At 52.3% G+C, this 22,503-nt stretch overlaps 2 long non-coding RNA genes across 2 annotated transcripts in view; both read left to right on the top strand.

Annotated features, from left to right (window-relative positions):
- Positions 1-5,096: 5,096 nt before the first annotated feature.
- LOC115937652 (uncharacterized) lies at positions 5,097-8,593 on the top strand. The gene is made up of 2 exons (XR_014141442.1): positions 5,097-6,144; positions 6,915-8,593. It is a non-coding gene; the product is annotated as an uncharacterized LOC115937652 (long non-coding RNA).
- Positions 8,594-18,228: 9,635 nt separating this feature from the next.
- LOC115937649 (uncharacterized) overlaps positions 18,229-22,503 on the top strand; it is a 6,217-nt gene continuing 1,942 nt past the window's right edge. Inside the window, exon 1 of the long non-coding RNA XR_004072907.2 lies at positions 18,229-18,454. This is a non-coding gene — a long non-coding RNA (uncharacterized LOC115937649). The remainder of the gene's footprint in view (positions 18,455-22,503) is intronic.

The raw sequence follows: 22,503 nt of genomic DNA, 5'->3' as shown, positions 1-22,503 counted from the left end.
ACGATGGAGCCCCTGCGCACCCCCTACTACGTCCTCACGATGGAGCCCCTGCGCACCCCCTACGTCCTCACGATGGAGCCCCTGCGCACCCCCTACCTCCTCACGGAGCCCCTGCGCACCCCTACCTCCTCATGATAGAGCCTCTGCGCACCCCTACCTCCTCATGATGGAGGCCCTGAGCACCCCCACCTCCTGCAAAACATCTATCTTACAAAGGACTTGCATCCAGGTTATGTATAAATAAAGGATTTGAACAGAGGTGTCACGATGGCCCAAGAGCAGGTGATAAAAAAACGGTTTGTCCAGAAGAGCCCTTAAATTTAAGGACGTCAGATTTTACAGCCAAAATTGTATTTACTGATGCTTGTAGTAGGTGAAAAATTCACATCCCCTAATGCGTTAGCAGACAGCTCTGCTTGAAGTCCACAAGGGTCAGCAAGGAGCTCCTCTCAGCCCTACGAGCTGAAAATGCTCTGAAACGTGGTGCTAGACTAAACCGTCACTAGAATTATTATGTTCTACCCTAATCACAGATCAAATCCCTTTCCTGTCAGACTTGTGTGAAGGATGAATTAATGTGGCAGAAGGTAGTGGGACACTGACCACTGCGGGGGAAGGAGTAGGAAGGAGCCCCTGCAAGAGTCTGAACTAGCCGCTGGGCAAGGTCACTGGGATACTGACCACTGTGGAGAAGGAGTAGGAAGGAGCCCCATTGGGCGCCTGGGTGGCTCAGTTGGTTGGGCGACTGCCTTCGGCTCAGGCCATGATCCTGGAGTCCCGGGATCGAGTCCCGCATCGGGCTCCCTGCTCGGCAGGGAGTCTGCTTCTCCCTCTGACCCTCCTCCCTCTCATGCTCTCTGTCTCTCATTCTCTCTCCCTCAAATAAATAAAATCTTTAAAAAAAAAAAAAAGGAAGGAGCCCCATTAAGTCTGAACCTGCTGCTGGGCAAGGTCACTGGGATACTGACCACTGCGGGGGAGGAGTAGGAAGGAGGGCCACTGAGTCTGAACTAGCTGCTGGGCAAGGTCACTGGGATACTGACCACTGTGAAGAAGGAGTAGGAAGGAGCCCCACTGAGTCTGAACTTGCTGCTGGGCAAGGTCACTGGGATACTGACCACCGTGGAGAAGGAGTAGGAAGGAGGCCCGGGAGCAAGTCCTGTACATTTGAAAGTCAGGTGCACGGGCTGCCGGAGAGTGTTCCTCTGCTGGGCATCGTCACTGGGGTAGGAAGTACGTGCAGAGACAGTGCATGCAGGTTGAGCTCTGATTCCCTAGGAGGAGCTCCCTTAGAAGCACATTCGGGGCTTTGCCTGGTTGGGATCGTGGTGAGGGACCCATGGAGCCCCTGTGGTTCAGCACTCAGCCTTCCCTCTGTGGAGACGGGTGGGAGACACTCCAAGTGCCTGTTGCATGTAACGTGTTTGCCGAAGGCATCGAGCCAAGCGTGTGTGGTGAACATCCCTGGGGCGGGGAAAGTAACAGGGCAGTCGGACACTCAGGGTGTGTGGACTCCCTGGCCTCCTCTTCCTCTTAGCTGGGGAATTACACGGAGCAGGGGTGAAAAGGAGCTGCTGGTGGCTGGCGGTCAGCCCTTGCGTGTCAGTGCACTCTGGAGAAAAGATGTGTCATCTCTGAAACCTCCTGCCCAGACCCGGGAGCGTCACCCGTCCATCCCCTGCCAGTTGGCGCTTGGGAATCGGGTCTTGGTGAACACCGCCTGACACAATGCGTGGACGGGGGGCACAGGAATGCGCCCCTCACATCTGCACCCCATGAGAACATGGGTCCCCTCGGCAGTTCACTTCCCTAAATTCAACTGAAACGGTCTGTAAATTCCACACACGGGAAGACGTGTTTAAAGCCAACTCCGCGTCCCAGACGAGAGCCATCATTACTTTGTGACCTCGGGGGAAAAGACAAAGCATTCTGCTGTTCCTCAAAAGCGCGGCCCGTGCTGGTCATGGAAACTGCAAAGCAGAGGAGGAATCTCTCTGATTTCCTCAGGACGCAATTCCCACCAAGCCTTCCATGCCTCCCCCTGCGTCCCGAGCTCCCATGCCTGCACCGCCCACCCAGCTCAGGCCTCAGGGCTCCAGACACACGGCTGCACGCATCAGCACTGTGTGAACCTTTGTTTGGGGAGTGAGAGAAGGGGCGGACGGAGAGGCAGACAATCTCAAGCAGAGTCCACAGTGAGCGCGGAGCCCACTGGGGCTGGATCTCACGACCCTGAGATCAGGACCGGAGCCGAAACCAAGAGTCGGAGGCTCAACTGACTGACCCGGAGAATTGTGATCACACACCAGCCCCACCATGTGTGCACCTTTCAGAAGCGCTAGCAGCCAGCCGTGGAAGCAGGTCCAGCATCCTCAGCCCAGAGTGCTGCATCCTGCCCAATCCCACAGGTGGCCACGCACAGACCCGGCTCAGCAGCCCGCCTTCCGCAGTCAGACCGCTACGGCCTCTGGGCAAGACTGGACATCGGATCTCCACTCTGAACCTCCCCTCCCTGCGCCCCCTGCCTTCTCCTCGCTCAATTCAGTGCACCCCCCAAGTCGCTGGCCCCCTTTCTGCCCAACCTCTCTCCCAGTTGAGAGAAACGACCTCTCCGTGCTCGGAACACCTGAGGAACGGGGTGTGCACCTCTGGGCCTACTTTACAGAAATACGTCCTTTTCAAGGCATCCAAGTGGCCTTCCTCCAGCAGGGCTGACCTGCCAACATCTGCAGTCCCAAGAGGGTTCCCATGAGGTCACGGGGTCACAAAATACAAGAATTCACCTGTGAGGGGTGCTGGGCCTCAGCGCTGAAACCTATTTACCGACAAGGCAGGCAGCTCGCTGAATGAGACCTCGGCCATCCCAGAGGAGTATAGATGCCATCATGGAGAGGGAAACCACTGTCCCTACAGGAGGAACCCTCCCGAGTGCTGGCCCTTCTCACAGATCTCGAGGCCTCTGTTAAACGAGTGATTCAGGCAAAACTCCCCCCAGCACTAAGGTTCTGCGGTGCAGTGGGAAAGTGACTGACCAGAGCTCAAGGGATGGTCCGGGGGCCCTGCAGGTGCAGACGAGCCTTCCCGTGGAGTTCCTTAGAGGGTCTAAGCCAGGTGGCGTCTAGCGTGGCCTTTGGGCCCAGTTCCCACTCTCTGTGCAGACTGACTTTCTGGGAAAGGTCGTTGGGTCCGCTGGAACAGGCCAGAAAACCACCAGTAATTGAGAGCCCAACGAGTCTTCCTGCAGGGAGGAGCACCTCGCAATCCGCCCTTAGCGGCTGGTCCGTTGGGGTTGGGAAGCCATCAAACGAGTGATACTACCATATGGTTCGTGCTGCTGGTGGGACGCTAGCCCCGACGGAAACGTCTTCAACGTCACACACGCGTTCGGACGCAACGCGAACATCTCCGGCTTCAGGAGTATTGCAGGTCCGTGGTGTGCGCCAGCCGCCACACTGGCCTCAACCCCCGGAGCCAGCATTTTGTGACTTCGAACGCACACAGGATTACGTGCCAGAAACCAACCTCTTTTTTTGTACAGGGCTGTCTGACTGCAACTACTGTAGACAATTTAAGGAGAAAACCGGACAAATGAGGGATAAAACCTCTAGGTTCATTATTTAAGCCAAGAAAAAACTGCGGAGAAGTGGGCACCCAAGACCAAAACTTGGAAAGACTGGAAAGGAACATCAAAATTCCCACCCGAGGACCAGCATGGGGCTCCGGCAATGACAGAACGTTTCAGCACACAGGGCTTCGTTTGTGGGAAAAACCGCGCCAATATGAGTGTTTTCACGTGTGACGCTCCCCGCACCCCTGAGCCCCAGGTCGCCATGCACCCGACTTAGCAGAAGTGAAGCATAACTTACTACTCGCGTCCCTGCGGATCTGCGAGTCCCTCGCACGGGTGGCCCGGTCCTGGGACTAGTGGCGGCTCCCAGCGGGAGCGCGGTGGACGCGGGGGCCGGGCTGGGCGCCCCCAGGCTATCAAACACAGCGGGCTTGCAGGCGGAGGCTGCGGCTGCTAGCGGGGGCCCGGGCTGCCCTGCGTCCCCACCACACGTCTCCGTCCTCCCGGGCATCTTGATCCTCTGCAGACAGTCCTGGAGCATCGTCTGCGTGCTGGACTCGCTGAGCCAGCACAGGAACAGCTCGTCCACCTTCATCTTGAGGACGGGCTGCAGGACTTTGCCGGGCGGCATCTCCAAGACGTGGACCCTCCTTCCCGAAGAGCCTCTTCCTCCTGCACGCCTGCCTGGCGCCAGGAACCCAAGCCAGGCCTGAACGGACGTCGGCGGAGCAGATGATGGCTGCAGGCGGGGGCCGCGGGCCCCGGGTCCAGGGGTCGGGGGTCACGGGCCCAGGGTCCCTAGGAGGCGGGGTCGCGGGCCTGGAGCCCGGGTCCTGGGGAAGGCTGGTGGCGGGTCTAGAGCCTGGGTCCCGGGGAGGCGGGGTTCGCGGGCCTGGAGCCCGGGTCCCGGGGAAGGCTGGGGTGGCGGGCCTGGAGCCCGGGCCCAGGGTCCCTAGGAGGCGGGGTCGCGGGCCTGAAGCCCGGGTCCTGGGGTCCCGGGAAGGCTGGGGTGGCGGTCCGGAGCCCGGATCCTGGGGAGGCGGGGGTCGCGGCCCGGAGCCCGGGGTCCTGAGGAAGGCTGGGGTGGCGGGCCTGGAGCCCGGGTTCCGGGGAGGCGGGGTTCGCGGGCCCAGAGCCCGAGGTCCCGGGAGCAGGCGGCGGCCCGGCCCCGCCCGACGAGGGGGCGCGGGGGCGCGGGTGCGGGCAGCGCCCGGCCCTCAGGAGGTCCGGCTGGGGGCGGCGCCGGCGTCTCGGGGGCTGCGCGGACGCCCGGGCCCGGCGAATGATTTGCAGCAGCGCCGCTAGGCCCGCGCAGCTCCGGGCAGCTTCAAAACGGGCGCGCCGGCCGCCTTCCCAAACAAGGTCGCCTACGTCATGCGTCACCGCGACGCGTGGCGTCATCACGGCGGCCACGGGCGCCGCACGTCGGCACGCACGCCTCCCTGGCTTCGGACGCAGCGGCCTGCGGGGTCTTTGGCCGGGGGGTGGGCTTTGATGCAAGTGGGCGGGGCGTTTAGGGGCTGGGTGAGGACGGGGACGGGGCTGGCGGCCGCCCCACACGAGGTCTTCCTGATTTTTGGCTTTTTAGGGGTGCAGCCCACGCCCGCGAGGCGACCTGAGGGCCGGGGAGGTGGGAGCATGCGCCCCGCGTGCGTGCTCAAGGGGGGGGGTGGGGTTTGGCCTGGCAACTTGAGCATGCGCAGTGCGTGCCAGCCGAGAGCGAGCTGGAGGCCCGGCGGTGTGGGGGACCGGGGCGGGCATGCGCAGTGCGTGCCCGCCGGGAGCGAGCCGGAGGCCCGGCCGTGGATGGCTGGGGGGCATGCGCAGTGCGTGTCCGCCGAGCACAGGGACGAGCGTGCGCGCGGCGGAGGTCGGGAGCGAGCGCTAGCCTAGGCAGGCAGTTTGTACATTAGAAGGGGAACTTCAGATCGTGAAGGGCCCCGTTGACGTTAATTTTGTTTACCAAGCGGTAATGATGCGTTGGACGCGTGCAACTCTTTTAAACGTCAGCTCTTTGGCAGGAGAACGAACTGCGTTTATTGCAAAAATAATAAATCTGTTGTGTTGGAGGTGCAATTAATTACCTGAATGACCTTTTGCGCCTCCCTCCCTCCCCCCGGCTAGCTTATTTCCGTTTATACTTTTAACCGGGTCGTTAAATCATACACAGGGCACACATGCACTCTTTGTGTCTTGTGTTTTTGGTTTTGATTTTGGTTTTCTGGGTTTTTTGCTTTGTTGTTTTGTTTTGTTTTGTTTTTTTGGTAAAGACGTTTTCTTCTCCCTAACATGATTTTGTAAAATAGTTTTCACTTGAGTTTGCCCCGTTTTCGGGGGTAAGTTCAAGGCTTTAGGAGCTGGGTTCCACTCAGCAGTATAAATAGAGCGGACTCACTGGGTGTCTGGTTTTGTTTTGTGTGTGTAATGATTTCCAACTCGGTCCGTGTTTTGCAACTGCAGCTGAAACTCCGTGTGCACCCGCTCGTGGGAGCGCCATAAGGCAGGAATCCTGCGAAGTTATTTCTGTTAATTGGGAAGCAAATGCTTGTGTGGGATGCTGTCGTTTCTGGACAGAAGTGAGTATTCATACAGATCGCTCTTTGGGTTTATCACATACAGACATCTTGTCAAGGAACAGACATGCCTTTCACCCCGGGTCTTTAAACGAGCTGTCGCTCACTGCTCCCTTCATCGCTGTGGTTTTGGCGAGGAAAGGGCTTTTTTTGAGCCCCTGCACAAGACGGCTTTATACGTCCGGGGGCCGGTGGTGAGGCCCAAGGTAGTACTGTACAGCTTCCAAGCGGACAGAAATAAGGTCCAGGACAGGAACAGAATGCACCTTCAGTCTGTGCTGGCCCGCGAAGACCCTGTCCTGCGAGGACAAAGAGGTGCTGTGGGACCCCGAGGCCCCCCGGAGCCAGCCCTGTGCGGGGCTCGACCGGAAACAGGAGCACCGTCTGCTGATGACACGGAGGATGCTCTGGTTCTGCCTGACTACCAGTGGGGTGGCAGGAGGGCCCCCTCAGGACAGAAGGATGGGGGTGGGGAGGAGCCAGTGGAGAGGAATATTCCCGAGGATTCTGTGTGGGAGGGGGGGACCGAGGAACAGCGGAGTCGGCTTCCCTACTGTGTTATCCTGGGGAGCTTGCAGAGATAGGCACTGGGATGGTTGGAGGGGAGGGTGGCCCCTTCCTTTGCTCACCCGAGCCCAGTTTCCTCTGTTGGCTGCAATCCACCCGGCCCCTCAGAGCTGGTCCACACACCCCCAGCTTCAGCTCCATCAGGTGCTGGCTGCTCAGAAAGGCAAACCCATCACTGAACAACAAAACAACGTGTCTTTCTGCAGAGCCCCAGGTGGTTGATGGCACCCCCCTACTTGGGGAAGGAAGAGGCCCCAAAGACAAGTGCCTGTGAGGTCCGATCTCACGGGTCCAGGCTGATCCTAAGCTGCAGGTACACTCACTGGAAATCAGAGTGATCAAGTTTGTATCTGCCAAGTACATTCATCCAAAACGAGTTGCTTTTTCTTCTTTTTAAAAAATCTCTGTTTCTATCATTAGAACAAACTTCTGGGCGCCTGGGTGGCTCATTTGGTTGAGTGGCCAACTCTTGATTTTGGCTCAGGTCATGATCTCAGGGTCATGAGATCGAATCCTGAGTTGGACTGGTGCTCAGCGGGGAGTCTGCTTGAGATTCTCTCTCCCTCTCTCTCTGTTCCTCCCACTCGTGCCCTCTCTCTCTAAAATAAATAAGTAAATCTTAACAAAAAAAAAACGAACCCCAGAAGAGCCATAAATGTGCCTGTGTTTGGTTTCAAGTGATTTCCTTCAAAGAAGCTAACCAGGAGCTTGATGACGTTCCTTGTGTCAGGTCTAGATACTATTTATGAATTCTGCCTCTCTGTCTCTCCTCTTCCTGTTTTATGTGCTTCCCTTTGCTGCTGACTGACTTCCTTTCCAACATTTGGTTTTGTTTGCTGCCCCACGGCATGTCCTTTCGTACAATTTTGAAGTGGAAGAATTGGGTCTTTTTCTGTGCTCCTCGAACACTCCGTAGCAGTGGGGTGGGTGAGTGGACCGGGCTGGTGGGCCAAAGGGCGCATTCCACGACTGGGATGTTTCATGTTGCATTATTGTCGCGGGATCGGTTCCTTCTTGTGAAGCGGTCACCCCTGCTCCTCCTTCCCTCCAGGACTCAGCCCACGACCCAGCGTCACTGCCTGCCCTTGATTAAAATCAGACTGATTTTCCATGACAGCTTTCCAGCGACGGAACCACAGATGAAATGGCCTTGGAAGACTTTTTCTTTCAGCAAAGACGGTGTCATGGTCATTCCCTGGGTGCTATGCTGTTACTGTTGCCAGGACAAAAAGCATAGAAAACATCCATTAAAACTTTCCAATCTAAGCAGTGGTGTTTTAGGTAAAATGCCATACGGACCTGGTAATTAAGAAAAATAATAATTTATTTTGTTAGCATCCATCTTAATAAGCTTTCAAAGAAGAATAGAAGTGTTGATCAAACCAACAAAAGGAAACGAATTGATAGCAGCCCTAACCAAACTAAAGAGAACAGAAAAATCGTAAATGCTTAAAAAAAAAAAAAAAAAGGATGTTGTTCAGATTTGCCCTTTTCTCCAAAAGGAAAGAGTTTTACAGAGGTTATGCACGTGTGCATTTTTTTTTTTCAGATGTCCACGTATTTTCCTGATTCAAGATCCCAGTTTTAAGCAGTGACGTGGTGGTGGTGGGGGGCCTCACAGACAGCGAGGCTGTGTCTCCACGGTCCTGCAGATGAGAGTCAGCCGCTGAATGATGTGTTTCTGTCCAGCTCCCGCTGGGATGCTTGGGAAGCTTTCACTTCTTGCTATCAGCTCGCCTGGATCCGTCAGTCCTTTCTTAATTTATTTATGATGTATTTATTATGCTGGAATGTGGCATAATTAAGCTGCCACCTATTGGGTCCTCTGAGTGTGTGCTACAAGCCTGAGGACAGAGATAAATAAAAGACGGTTCACAATCTCAAAGATGTCCTAGTCAAATGGGGTGGGAGTGGGGATTTATAGAATTAGATAATTCAATGCACAATTATGCATCACAACGTGGAAGTGTGAGGAGAGAAAGGAAAATATGCAGAGAGAACTGGCTGAGGGAGGGAACATCAGCCTCACAGAGGGGGCGCTCAGTAAGTGGACCCGTTCAGGACAATTTATACTGGAAAGCAGAATGTACCAAAGAACACACAAGAAAAGGAGCTACAAAGGCCTCCTGAGGGGCTTCTGTGCCAGGCAAACATGTTTGGACTTTCTCCTGCACAAAAAATGGAATCAGGAGGTTGGACAAATAGAGATTCACGTTACCTTATGGCAAAACAGTTGCTACAATGTGGCTTGCAACAACCTGGAAGGTGGGGCTGTGCCTGGTCCCCCTGTGGCATTGGGAAAGGGTGGGAAAACACAGCTGCAGGCTGGTTGTTTCTCTCTGCATTTGATCAAAACACAAACGGTAGAAGTTTAGAGAAGAATGGGCCAGCTTGCAATCAGAATTTTAGAGAGGATACGGACAGCCCCCAAAACTGCAGGGTTGAAAAAGGAATCGGGTTTTCACCCAATCAGAAGTGTGTGCATTACAATACCGCTTTTGGCAGGGGGAAGACCCAAGGCAGGTTTAATCCCCTTTGTGAAAACCCCTGAAAGAATGTAGGTGCACAGACGGGCTCCCAGAAAGAGCGCCAAGTCCCTGTGACCAAGTTTAGGGAGAAGAGCCAGCCCGGATCGGCCAACTTCCTGCCGTGGTATAGATACCCTAACCCTAACCCTAACCCTAACTAGAGAGTTTGGGGATGGTTGTTATGCACTGGTCGCTGACTGATACATACAGTTGGAGCCATTGAATCAAGCTGGGGATTGAAACGATCAAATATGTCTGAGGCATTTGAGGAGCTTCGCTCTGGCAGGGAGGAGGAAGATCGGTTACAGACATAGGAACCCACACAGCTGTTAGCAGGCTGTTGGGGCTTTATACAGTGTGTCAGTCGTCTGGCTCTGCTGTAACAAGTTGCCACAAAGTTGGAGCCTTAGGAGAACACAGAAGTGTTCTCCCACATTCTGGAGGGCACAAGGCCAATGTCAGTCTTACTGGGCTGAAGTCAGGGTGTCACAGGGCTGGTTCCTTCTGGACACTCTGCATGGACCTGTGCCTTGTCTTTTCCAGCTTCTGGTATCCACCTTGGCTCAGCGCCCTTGCTCCACCTTCAAGGCTCATCCTTCTCACCTCTGCTTGTATGTCATGTGGCCTCCTCCTTTTCTGTGCTCCCCCATCTCCCTCTGCCTCCCTTGCGTAAGGACCCTTGGGATGACACTGAACTTACACAGATATCCAGGATGATCATCCACCTCAAGACTCACTTCATTTATTATTAACATCAGTTATCATCAGTCTTACTTCGCTAGGGCTGCTGTGCCAACATACCACAAACTAGGTGACTTGACCAATCGACGTGCATCCTCTCCCGGTCCTGGAGGCTGGGAGTCTGAGATCCTGGAGACTGTGAGTGTGAGATCCAGATGGGGCTGGAGGCTGGGAGTCTGAGATCCAGGAGGCTTGGAGTCTGAGATCCAGGAGGGGCTGAGGCTGGGAGTGTGAGATCCAGGAGGGGCCGAGGCTGGGAGTCTGAGATCCAGATGGGTCTGGAGGCTGGGAGTGTGAGATCCAGGAGGGGCTGAGGCTGGGAGTCTGAGATCCAGATGGGTCTGGAGGCTGGGAGTCTGAGATCCAGGAGGGGCTGAGGCTGGGAGTCTGAGATCCAGACGGGTCTGGAGGCTGGGAGTGTGAGATCCAGGTGGGGCTGAGGATGGTTCCTCCTGAGGCCTCTCTCCTTGACATATACACACTGTGTTCTCCCTCTGTCCTCATGTGGTCATCCCTCTGTGTGTCTGTGTCCTCATCTCTCCTTATAAGGAAACGAGTCATATTGCAATAGGGTCCATCCCAATGACTTCATTTTATCTTAATCACCCCTTTAAAGACCCCATCTCCAAATACAGTCCCATTCTGGGGTCCTGGAGGTAAGGGTTTTAATGTGTATTTGTGGGGGGGGCACAGTTCAGCCCATTATTGGGGGGAAAGGTTGGGTTTGAGAGGGGTCTTGGCACGTGGACATTAGCAATCAGTATGACTCGTGAATATTGATTGTCCAAATAGCAGCAGAAAATTCAGAAGCAGAGAAAAGACTTTGTGTCTATTTGATTCCTTTTAATCATTTCTGTCTCATTATTAAGATTCTCTGTTTGCTGAAACATCATTTTTCTGGTCTGCTTTAGATCTTCGAGCTTGTTTTATACACCCATTTAAAGTCTGGCAAGTGAGTCCAATGTCTGGGCACAAGGTGCATGATTCCTCTTATGTGAAATGTCCAGAATACAAAAATCCATGGAAACAGAAAGCAGATTAGTAGTCTCCAGGTGCTGGGGAGGGGGCTGGAGAGGGACTGCTCATGGGGACGTGGTCTCCTTTTGGGGGGATGAGAATGTGCTAGAACCAGATAGAGGTGGTGATTGCACACCTTTGGGAGTGTGCAAAATGCCACTGAGTTGTACAATTTAAAGTACTTATTTTTATATTATCTGAATTTCACCTCAATTTTTAAAAAAGGAAGCACGTAGGTAGAGAATACATGAGAGGTAGTCAAGGCAGAAACCCAGGTGAGGAGTGGGAAGACGAGATGCTGATGGAACCAGAAAAGGGTGCTGGAAGGGAGAAGGACAAGGCCTCCTTGAGGAAAGTCATGCACTCTGGCAGAGGGCCCTCCTCTGGGTGCACACGAGTCTCCCCATTGCCCTGCGGTGCTCAGGGACCTTTCTCTGCTTCTGCGCTCTCTGCAGCTCTGCGAATATTTCAGATTTCTGAATAGCTCTCATTGCTGATGGTGCTCGATGGTTTGCTCATCATTTCTCTTTTAATTTTTATAACCATTTGGGTGTGTAAGTCTTATGAACCAGCCTTGTTGGAGGGATGAAGCAACCAGGCATTTGGGGATGTTGGCTGGTGGGGGCTTCGCATCAAGGTTGTGTGAATGAAAACCAGACAGACATGGTCAGAAGCCCACTGTTGCCCCTAAAAAGCAAAACACTGTTCTTATGTACAGGACTGTTCCCTCCACCCTGGGTGTGAGCGTCCTGTGGCAACCCCAAAAGTTTTGTCCACGTCCTGACCTCCAAACCTGGGAAGGGGACCTTAATTGGAAATAGATCTTTGCAGATGTGATGAAGTGAAGGATCGGAGGTGAGCTCATCCTGGATCAGGGTGGACCCCAATCCGCTGACAAGTGTCCTTATAAGAGACAGAAGAAGAGACACAGACACAGAGGAGAAGCCACGTGAAGACAGAGGCAAAGATGAAAGGGACGTGGCCATGAGCCCAAGGACGCCTGGAGCCCCAGAAGCTGGAAGAGGCAGGAAGGACCCTCCCCTGGAGCCTTGGGAGAGAGCACGGCCCTGCCCCACCTGGATCTCAGTGGTCCTGCCCCATCTGGATCTCAGACTCTGGTGTCCAGATCTGGGGGAGCACAAAATCCTGTGGTTATATGCACCCAGTTTATGGGAATTTGTTATAGATGCCCCAGGAACTAACACCCTGGGTACTTGTTAAAATGGGAAGATTCTGGGGAAATAAGGCCGGGAATCTGTGCTTTGATCCAGCTGGTAGAGGCAGCCCTCGAGGAGGCTCTGAGAAACTCTGTATAATAAGTACAGTTTGTCCATTTTGTGTATTTTAAACATGGCGGGGGGTCAAAGTAGATTAATTCTTCTCCTGAAGAAAGCCAGGGATGCCTGGTATTTGGTCTTACGAGAGAGCACCAGTTTATTTGGTTTTGTGTTGTGTTGTTTTGTTTTTTTTTTTAAAGTAGTAGAGGTGGATCTATGCTCTGTAACTTTCTACTTTCCACTGACTGGAAAAGTATTTTTTCCATGGCCCCAGTGAATGAATATTTGTGTTGGGGCAGGAAGTGGAGAAAAAGATGACCGCATCCCCTCTTTAAGGCTCAAATGTTTAAGATGTTAATTGCAGCGGGCACAGGGATGAGCTCCTGCAAACCCCGCGCCGGACAGATTTGTCCTGCAGTTCTATCCCAGTTCCCGGGGTCCACGAGGGACCTGTGAGCTCCCTGAGGGGGGCCACCCTCTGGCCTCCAAGCACAAGGCCTCCTGGAGCTGCTTTGCCTTCTCTTTAACTCGTCAAGACTGCATCCTGATTCATCGGAGAAAAGCCAGAGACCTTGACAAATACCTCTTTGTCCCATGTGCCAGTTGCCAGCCCTTGTTTGGAGAAATAAAAGTTAAGTCGAAAAATGCCCCTTTTCCATTTTCATCTCTGATCGAATTCTCTCCTGACCCCCTGGTTCCCCACGGCTGTGTTTCAGGGTTTGATGATAAGGAAAAGAATTTTGTATTTGGATAATAAAATTTCCTTACTTGCCTTCAGCAACCTTCAACTCAATTTCCTGTCCCTGGAGACAGTGTATATTATAGAATAGAATCAAATTCCTTATTCGTAGGGAAAAAGTTCCAATTTAATCTGAATATTCAGCGCTTTGCACTGGTCAGGGTGATGGATGGCGTATGGAAATGATTCTGGTTCAGGTAATCAAATGGCAGAATGCACTCCGGTATTGAAAGAAATAATGAAGTCTATTCAATATTCTATAAAGTGCAGAAATGCACATCACACTGTGGAGACCCTGCATTCTCTTATTACCTTACCAATACCAGCTCCGTCGCAAAAATAAGTAATAAATAAATAAATAAATAAATAAAGGGTGGCCACAAATGAGGAATTAACGTACGTGAGAGCATGTAAAATGTAACAGCTGTGCGGGGCAAAGACGGTGGCGGTGGCCTGCCGCTATTTACCAGGATGAATACGGATCGTGGAGAGAAGGGGGTCTCGTTGTAAAGAATAAGGGGAACCTTCCAGATCTCGCCAGAGACACGTTTCCTGATAAGGACCTAGGGAAGGGGTAGATTGATCCTTCGGGGGTGAGGGAGAGTTAGAAGCACCTCGTCATCCATAAATCCTGCTGCATGTTGGAAATCCGGGACCACAGGGAAGATAATGATGCCTCGGGGAGGCCTGGGCAGGACTCGGGTGCTGGGGCATGACACGGTGTCAGGGTCAAGAATCAGCAGCAGAAAATGACGATATTTGGGGCCTGGCATGGCAGAGCCGGGGTCCAGCTGCCGTGCTTGTGTAAGTAGTCTGGGAGATGCTAGCGATGAGCACAGAGAGATGCATTTTCCATCTTGCTTCCCCTGGGACTCCATCTATTTTGACGTCATTAGTGACAATGATCACCATCATCCGTATTCCTAATTAGACGTGATGCGTTTTCCGACTGCGATCTTTACGCTGTGCACGGTGGGCGCAAAGCCTGTTTCTTCCATGCTCGACAAGCAGGTGACATCTCAGAAAGAAAACAAGAGGACAGGTGAGCTCCATGGCAGGGCAGCCTGGCTTTCTGGGAGGTGTTTCCAGAAGGAAAGGCTGTTTGCCTGTCAGCGTTCCATCGACACATGTCAGCTTTCCAGCGTCCCACGTACACAAAGGGGTCAGCTCCATCCTTGTGCGCACTGGACGGCAAAGCAGACCATTGGACACTCCCAGACACCGGTGGGACCATCAGGGCAGAGATGATCTAGATGCCAGACTGACCTGCATGACCTCATCACCCCTGGTCTGCTCACAGATGTGACCTCACAATGACCTGGACATGGATCCTCTCGTCGGTGACCCCTGTGAGCTCACCACCACTGGTGACCCCTGTCATTCCACCACCCCTGGTCTGCTCACAGATGTGACCTCTCAGTGACCTGGGCATGACCTGGTCCTGGGTGACCTCTGTGACCTCACCATCCCCAGGTGACCCCTGCGACCTCACCACCCTCATCTGCTCACAGACATGACCTCACAGTGACCTGGGTGTGGCCATGGTCCTGGGTGACCTCTGCTACCTCACCATTTCCTGGGTGACCTCCATGACTTTATCACCCTCATCTGCTCACGGACATGACCTCACAATGACCTGGACATGGATCCTGTCCTCGGTGACCCCTGTGACCTCACCACCTCTGGGTGACCTCTGTCACTCCACCACCCCTGGTCTGCTCATAGATGTGACCTCTCGGTGACCTGGACCTGGATGTGGTCTCAGGTGACCCCTGTGACCTCACCACTCTCATCTCACACATGTGACCCCACAATGACCTGGACGCAGACCCCGTCCTCCGGTGATCCTTGTGACCTCAAGCTGCGTGCACTTTTTCTTCGTGTCACTGCTGTGCTGGCCCTTCCTCACCTGGGCACAGGTAGGAACCCAGGGGGCCGAGCAGCCCCTGCCTGCCACACGTTCCTCCTGGGCTCAACAGAAGATGCAATCAAGCAGGGAGCAGGGCTATGGGGGCTTTGTTGGGACCCCGACTCCTGCCAGCCTCAGTCCTGGGGCTCCGGGTCACCTCCCGATGTGTCAACCTCAACATGCTGGGTCTGTCCGTGGCTCCCTGAGCGACTCACAGCCCTTCAGCAAATCTCTTCCTCTGCTCTGCCGCTCAGAACATTATGTTATCGCACTGAACTCTTCAGGTGTCAAATTTTTATTTGAAGTTTTTTTATTTAGGGGCGTGTGGTTGGCTCAGTTGGTTAAGCATCTGAGCATGATCCTGGGGTCCTGGGATCGAGCCCTGCATCGGGCACCCTGCTCAGCGGGGAGTCTGCTTCTCCCTCTCCCTCTCCCTCTGCCCCTGCTTGTACGATCTCTCTCACTCGCTCTCTCTCCCTCAAATAAATAAATAAAATCTTTTATTTAGGTAAAACTCACGTAACATAAAATTAACTATTTTAAAGTGAACAATCCAGTGGCATTTAGTACATTCACAATATTGTTCAGCCATCCCCTCTACCTGGCTCCAAAACATTTCCATCCCCCCAAAAGGAGACCCCGTCCCCATTAGCAGTCACTCCCCATCCCCTCCCCCAGCCCCTGGCGACCAGGAATCTGTTTCCTGTCCGTAGAGTCACTGAGGACAGGATCCATGTCCAGGTCATTGCCTGTTCTGGATGTTTCATATAAACAGAGTCACGTGCAATGTGTCCTTTTGTGTCTGCTTCTCTCACCGGCCGCCATGTCCTCAATGTCTGTCCACGGGGTAGCAGGTGTCAGAGCTCCGTTCCTTTTTGGGGCTGAGTCATATTCCCCTGTGTGGATTGATCAGACTTTCTTTATCTGTTTATCTGTGCGCACACTTGGGCTGTTTCTGCTTTGTGCCTGTTATGAATCACACTGCTACAAAATGCTTCATGTTTTAAGGGAAGAGCTCATCCTGCTTTGCCAGTATTTTCTACCTGGTGACCAGGGCTCTGACTCACCCACTCTGGGGTTCAGTTTCCTCTTTGGTGACATCATCAAAGCCCTCACCTTAAGATTCTGTTGAGCATTTGGTGAGCTGACATGGGAAAAGCCCTTAGAACCATTTCGCAACCTCAGAATAGGATTTTATTTGGGAATAGGGTCTTTGTAGATGTGATGAAGTGAAGGATCTGAGAGGAGCTCATCTTGGATGAGGGTGGTCCTAAATCCAATGACAGGTGTGCTCGTAAGAGAAAGAAGAGGAGACACAGACACAGAAGAGAAGCCACAGGAAGACGGAAGCAGAGATGGGAAGGACGTGGCCACAAGCCCAGGGACGCCTGGAGCCCCAGAAGCTGGAAGAGGCAGGAAGGACCCTCCCCTGGAACCTCTGGAGGGAGCATGGCCCTGCCCCACCTGGATCTCAGTAGTCCTGCCCCACCTGGATCTCAGACTCTGGTCTCCAGAGCCAGGGGAGGATGAATTCCTGTGGTTTTAAGTCCCCAGTTTGGGGTCATTTGTTGTGGCCCCCCCAGCAGGCTCACACAGCACCCATCTCCATTGTGGCCATGGAGCCTGAAGATCTATAATGAGCCCTCACTTGCTATCACCAAGACCCCTTCCAGCCCCCTTCAAAGACGAGAGACACTCCTCTGTAACCCCTGGTGGGTCATGTGGTGCAGCTTTAAGTCAATGTCTTTAAGTAATGGGGGGAAAAAGTCTTTTATTTGATTATATTGCATGGAGCCAAAAGACAAAAAAATACAATCGAGGAGCAAAGCTGAAATCACTCACCTTGAGGTTGGGTCACCTGCATGGGTGGAGGAGACAGAGCAAAGGCACCTAACTTGGGACGGCTAAGTCCCATCCAGGTATCTTTATTTTAATTTAATGAGCACATTGTATCCCTTTTGCTTGTTACCTTAGATCCTCGTCAGAAGCAAGTTTGTGCTACATGGTGAGAGCTGAATGACCTTCACGCACATGCTGAGAGCTGAATGACCTTCATGCACTGCGGTTCAAAATCCTCAGTCTGCCAGACTCCTACGGAAACACCCCAAAGCAAGCACAGGCCTCCGGCACTATCATGAAACACTGAAAGCAGTCAAAATGACTGAGAATGGAGGCTGGGTTCAGTAAGTTATGTTTACTCAAGACAGTCTGCAAAGGAAGACAAGCAAGAACGCAGACCATGGGAAAATGGGCTTGTTGCAGAGGCAAAAGGGAGAGCGACATAGCAATCCAGAATGCATGCTCTCTCCAAATAGCCTCGGAGAAAAACCGGGAGGTAATACTCCAGATGAAAACCGTTTCCGTGAGGGTGGTGGAGGTAGTAAGTGATTTAAAAAATATTTTCTCTGTCTCCCAAATTTCCCGCAGTGATACGCACGTAAGCTAAAAATAAATGTGCTTTAAAATTGTTTTGGAAAAGGTTAGGCTATAAATAAATAAGTTTACGAAAGAAACGGAGTGAAGGCAATCTTACTATCCTCAGCAATGTGCCGCGTTAAGAGACAGCTCAGAGATTTCTCTTTCGGGGGGAAATGATTGTTTTCTGGATGGTTCTTTAGTTTACGTCAAACCTCAGATGCAGGACTTTTTGCTCTGGTGTATTTTGCCCCTGAACTTAAATGCGGAAGAAACTCTTAGGGTCTTGGATGGGATACTGTCTTCTGTTTCCGTCAGCATAAATTTAGGTCTGTCAGCACTCAGGGCAGCAGATCCTGGCTTTTCCTGCTGAAGACCTACATTTGACTCCGAGCATGGAAGGCACATTTTTCTTAATGACATGAGGCTGTATTTCGGAGAGCCAAAGTTAGTGATTTAGATCATTTATTTTTTTTAAAGGATTATAAAAGACATAGGTACTTTGTGTGGCAAGAACTTGAGAAGTACAGGCCCAGCATAAAGAGAACAAAAATCTCTCCTCTTCCAGTGAGTGTAGGTATTTCTTTTCCAGATGTGAATAATCACGATGAAGGACTGATTACTGCACACGGGGGGTGGGGAGAAATGGGGCTCCCTGTTCTTGGGAAGAAGGGGTCTATGTGGTGGCTCTGAAGCTGGGAAGGACTGTGTTTGACAGGACTTGGGGGCTCCTCTCAGCTGGGTGGTCTGGAAGTGGTCTAGCGATACAACACACAAGGAATTAGCCCCGAAAATGTGGGTAAGGGTCCCAGGCACAGAGAGCAGCCAGGGGGCGGGTCCTGACGTAGGAATGAGTTCTGCGTGCTCAGGCAGAACCGAGGCTCTGGGCTGGAGCCCATGGGCTGAGATAACGTGCTGGTGGGTGAGCTGTGCTGGTCAGCAGGCCCTTGTAGTGATGGGATAGGGAGCCACGGGGAGACACTACATGGGGGGGACACCATGCAATTTCTACTGTTAAGAGGGAACAAGAAATAGTCTGGCATTTCCTCAAGGGTTAAACATGGGGTTGGCCTATGACCCAGCGATGCCGTTGCTAGGCATGGCAGGACTGGAATGTGAGGTAAGTACTTGTCACTGGTGGGGTCACTTGGCTGTGTGTGTGTGTGCGCGCACGCGCGCATGTGTGTGAATCTCTAAATGTTCTACCTACTGAGGAAGAAACTATGGCAAGGTAAGCAGGTAATAGGTTGAATGGGGGATCCCTAGGAGACATGTCCATATCCTAACTTCCAGAATATGGAATGAGAGGGATGCGGCCACCAGCCCAGGGACGCCTGGAGCCCCAGAAGCTGGAAGAGGCAGAAAGGACCCTCCTCTGGAGTCTCAGGAGGGAGCACAGCCCTGCCCCGCCTGGATCTCAGTGGTCCTGCCCCGTCTGGATCTCAGACTTCTGATCTTGGAGCTGGGGGAGGATGAATTCCTGTGGTTTCAGGCCCCCAGTGTGTGTTCATCTGTCACACGGCCACAGGACATCCACAACCTGGAAAGACTTTGGGAAGTGAACACAGCACAGAGGCTTGACTGCTGCTCACAAAGTCCAGGACGATGGTCTTAAGCAGCACTGTGGGGCTTTTTGGGATAAACTGGTCAGACTGGGCTGCGCCTTTCACCACAGTCCTTTACTGCTGCTGATCCCAAGGCTCAAGAGGACGCCCCAACTGAGCTGGCCCCAGCCATCTGCTGTGTCCTCCTAAGCAGTCCGGGTGGAAAGAATGCCCTTGCAGAGGACAGCTGAGTTAAGTCTTGTTTTGGCAGCACATAACTTGGGTTATTTTAAGGGCTCTTGTTCATGCCCTAGAGGTTATGTACCAGCAGATTTCAGGAAATCACAGCCACGCATGGTATTAAAGCTGCATGACTGTCTGGCTCCAGAATCTGAAGTATGTAATTAACTCCTAATCCTCGGCGTCGAACCACCGTCAGGCACTTCCATGACAGAAACACACTATTTCGTGAGACTTTCTTGGGGTCACAGGGACGCAGAGCTCTTCGTGGTCTGAGCAGACACAGTGCTGGGTCTGTATGGTATGCATGGTGCCTGACCCACAACACAGATGGGACAAGATGGTGTTAGGTGTTGGGAAGAGGGGACATGCTCCATTTCCTCACATGCTCTCCTGAGGACGTGATGGGTGACCTCTCAGAGTGGGTGGCACCTCTGAGGTTCACGTACAGGGAAAGCCTTCGCTAGGAGCATGGAATGTTCCCACAGCCACCAGGGTTGAGGTTGGCTCAAGAAACATCTGGCCTGCACAGTTGGTGAACTTTTCTGTCCAGCTGTCATTTTCTAATGGCCAAGAGTGTGGCAGAGTCAGAACTGGGTTACACGAAAGAAGTGGGTTGTTAACTTCAGCTTCCTTTCTGACCCACTTTAAACCTAAACCTGATCGCATTGTTCAAGACAATGCAAGTTCTTTCCCTGAAAATGCACAGAGACAATGGGCCCTTGAATCTTTGAAAAGTAGTGCACATATTGAGTTTGATTTTGCTTCCAGACATGGGGATGAAAGAGATGTAGATAGGTAGATAGATAGATAGATAGATAGATAGATAGATAGATAGATAGATATGATGGATGGATAGATAGATGGATATATGAATGGATGGATGGATGGATAAATGATAGATAGATATGATGGATGGATGGATAGATGAATGGATGGATAGATGATAGATAGATACATGTAGAAATGAATGGATGGACAGAGAGATGGATGGATGGATGGTTGCATGGATGGATGATGGATGTAGAGATGGATGGATAGATAATAAATAGATTAAAAGTAGATGTGTTTCCTTTACAATAAATACAAGCACACCATTTGTTTATAGAGAGCACGTATATGCACAAAAAGACCATGAACACCATCTGAGGCTGTAAGTGCAGGTTTTCATTGGCATGGAGATGAGCAAAGTGTCTCTGATACATGTATACATATACACAAAAATTATATGTGTTATAATTATATATCTATTATTCCATAACATTATGTAATATGTATGTACAATACAGAATATATCATATAATACATAAGTATATATTACATATGTATATTATACATGTACCTACTTTGTATAACATATAATTTTAGATAATACATGTATACATAGCACATGATGATATAATGGAGTATGCTCTATTATATATAATTTGGTTTCTCTTTTTGCCTTATTTTTATAACTCATGCATTGTCAAGATGGCTTTGAAATTTCTTGTATGGATTTCAACCTCACACCTGCACCATGAAGTGAATTCTTCACAGCTTCCTGCAGCTGACCCCCCCCAGGGTGGCTGTGGGGTTGGGTCTATGGACAGGTGCTGTGCCTCCCACTGGGTTTGGGCTGTGTCTGGCCCGTTGGCGATTTCTCGAGCCTGGTGGGACAGGGGTTCAGAAACAGTCCCCACCTCCGTGGCCTTGCCCTTGAATCTGTAGATTTATTTTATCTTAAAGGTTATATTTATTTATTTGAGGGACAGAGAGAGAGAGAGCATGAGTAGGGGGGTGGGCATGAGTAGGGGGGTGGGCAGAGGGAGAGGAAGAAGCAGACGCCTGCTGAGCAGGAAGCATGATGTGATGCGGGGCCTCGATGCAATGCGGGGCTCTCGATGCAATGTGGGCCTCAATGCGGGGCTCGATCCCAGAACCCTGGGATCGTGAGTTGAGCCGAAGGCAGACACTTCACCCACTGAGCCACCCAGGCGCTCCTTGGACTGTAGATTTTAGGTGCTCACTGTGTGGCATCTCTCGGTGTTGTGGGGGGCAGGTGGGGAAGCTTGCTGCAGGAAGGTCCTATGACAAGGGCCAGGTATCCTCAGGAGGGGAGCACTCCCTGCAGACACCACATGTGCAGAAGGCATCCCCCAGACCTGACCCCACACCGTGGGGCTACACAAGGCCCCCAGGAAGCAAGCTACCCGTCTGTGGGATTCTGTACCCACCTCTTTTGTCAAAATTGATACCCTTCCATCAGAAGCAGAGAGGGCCCTCGGCTCACGCATCCTGCAGGTTGGACCCACAGCGCATGATGACCCCAGTCTTGTATGCTGCAAGTATATGGGGAAACATATGGGGTGTGCATCCCACCTCGGGGCAGCGGGTATGGGCACATCTGTTTGGATAGTTACGGCACCGTGTGAAAAATGCTACAATGAGGCAGGAACCAGATGCACCGCAGCTGAGAGCTCCTTGTCTGGGGGACTGTGGGTGTGCAAACGCATGACTGCGACACAGAGAAGTGCACAAAGCCTGAATCGAAGCCAGTGGAGCTCTGAGGAGGGACCCCTTGACAGATGCTGAGAGCCAAGAGCACCATCGAGCTGCATTTCTAGCACTTAAGCAAAGACTGTGGTGAAGAAACAGGTGGAGAACCACAGTGACAAGCAGCAGAGAGAACACCGTTTTGGTTTTCTTGTTGGTTTTAAAAGGAAAACATCACTGCGAGTCCTCAGGATGAACGGGCCAAGGTGGAGGCGTCCACGGCAGATGGACTCCCATGTGCGGTACGGGTGGGCGCTGCAGGACGCGTTCACCTTGTATGTCCTGTCCCAGCAGCCGTGCAGACCAAGGCAGAGACGAGATGCTGCCAAGCCCGCGTCTCCTGGACGCCTTGCACATCTGAGCGGGAGAGTCTATTTCTGGCCACAGCGCAAGTGGACTTGATCTCAACACTCTAAAAACATCCCATGCAAAGCGTGCAGCCGACATTTGTTGGGCATACCTCCCGCGCCTGCCACTGGACAGTGGACGTGCTCAGCGACTCTATTTCTGGCGAGCAGGTGGGGGAAGGATGAGACTCGGTGGCTGTGCCAGGGTGGGTGGCAAGACTCAGGGATTCCTACGCTGGTTAACATTTTTGTGTTCCAGACTTCGTGCGCTTCGCCAAGGAGACAGTGCGTGAAACCTCGGATGTCAGGGTCTCAGCCCAGAGTGGAATTATACCATGGGTTGACTTTCTGCAGAGGTTACTCTTTTTCTCATGGCACAAGATTACATTTTCCCCTCCTGGTTGCAGAGTGCTTGCACATCTTTCCTGGAGGTGGCTGGTTCCCACATTTTTCCTGGCACACCAACTTGCTTGGAGAAAGGGGGACCCTCTTGACATTCAATA

The sequence above is a fragment of the Leptonychotes weddellii genome, chromosome X (genome assembly GCF_054177405.1).
Source record: "Leptonychotes weddellii isolate Sample4059 chromosome X, ASM5417740v2, whole genome shotgun sequence".
Classification (NCBI taxonomy): Eukaryota; Metazoa; Chordata; class Mammalia; order Carnivora; family Phocidae; genus Leptonychotes; species Leptonychotes weddellii.
Note: the sequence above shows the minus strand (reverse complement) of the source record. Positions and strands in the feature narration are given on the sequence as shown.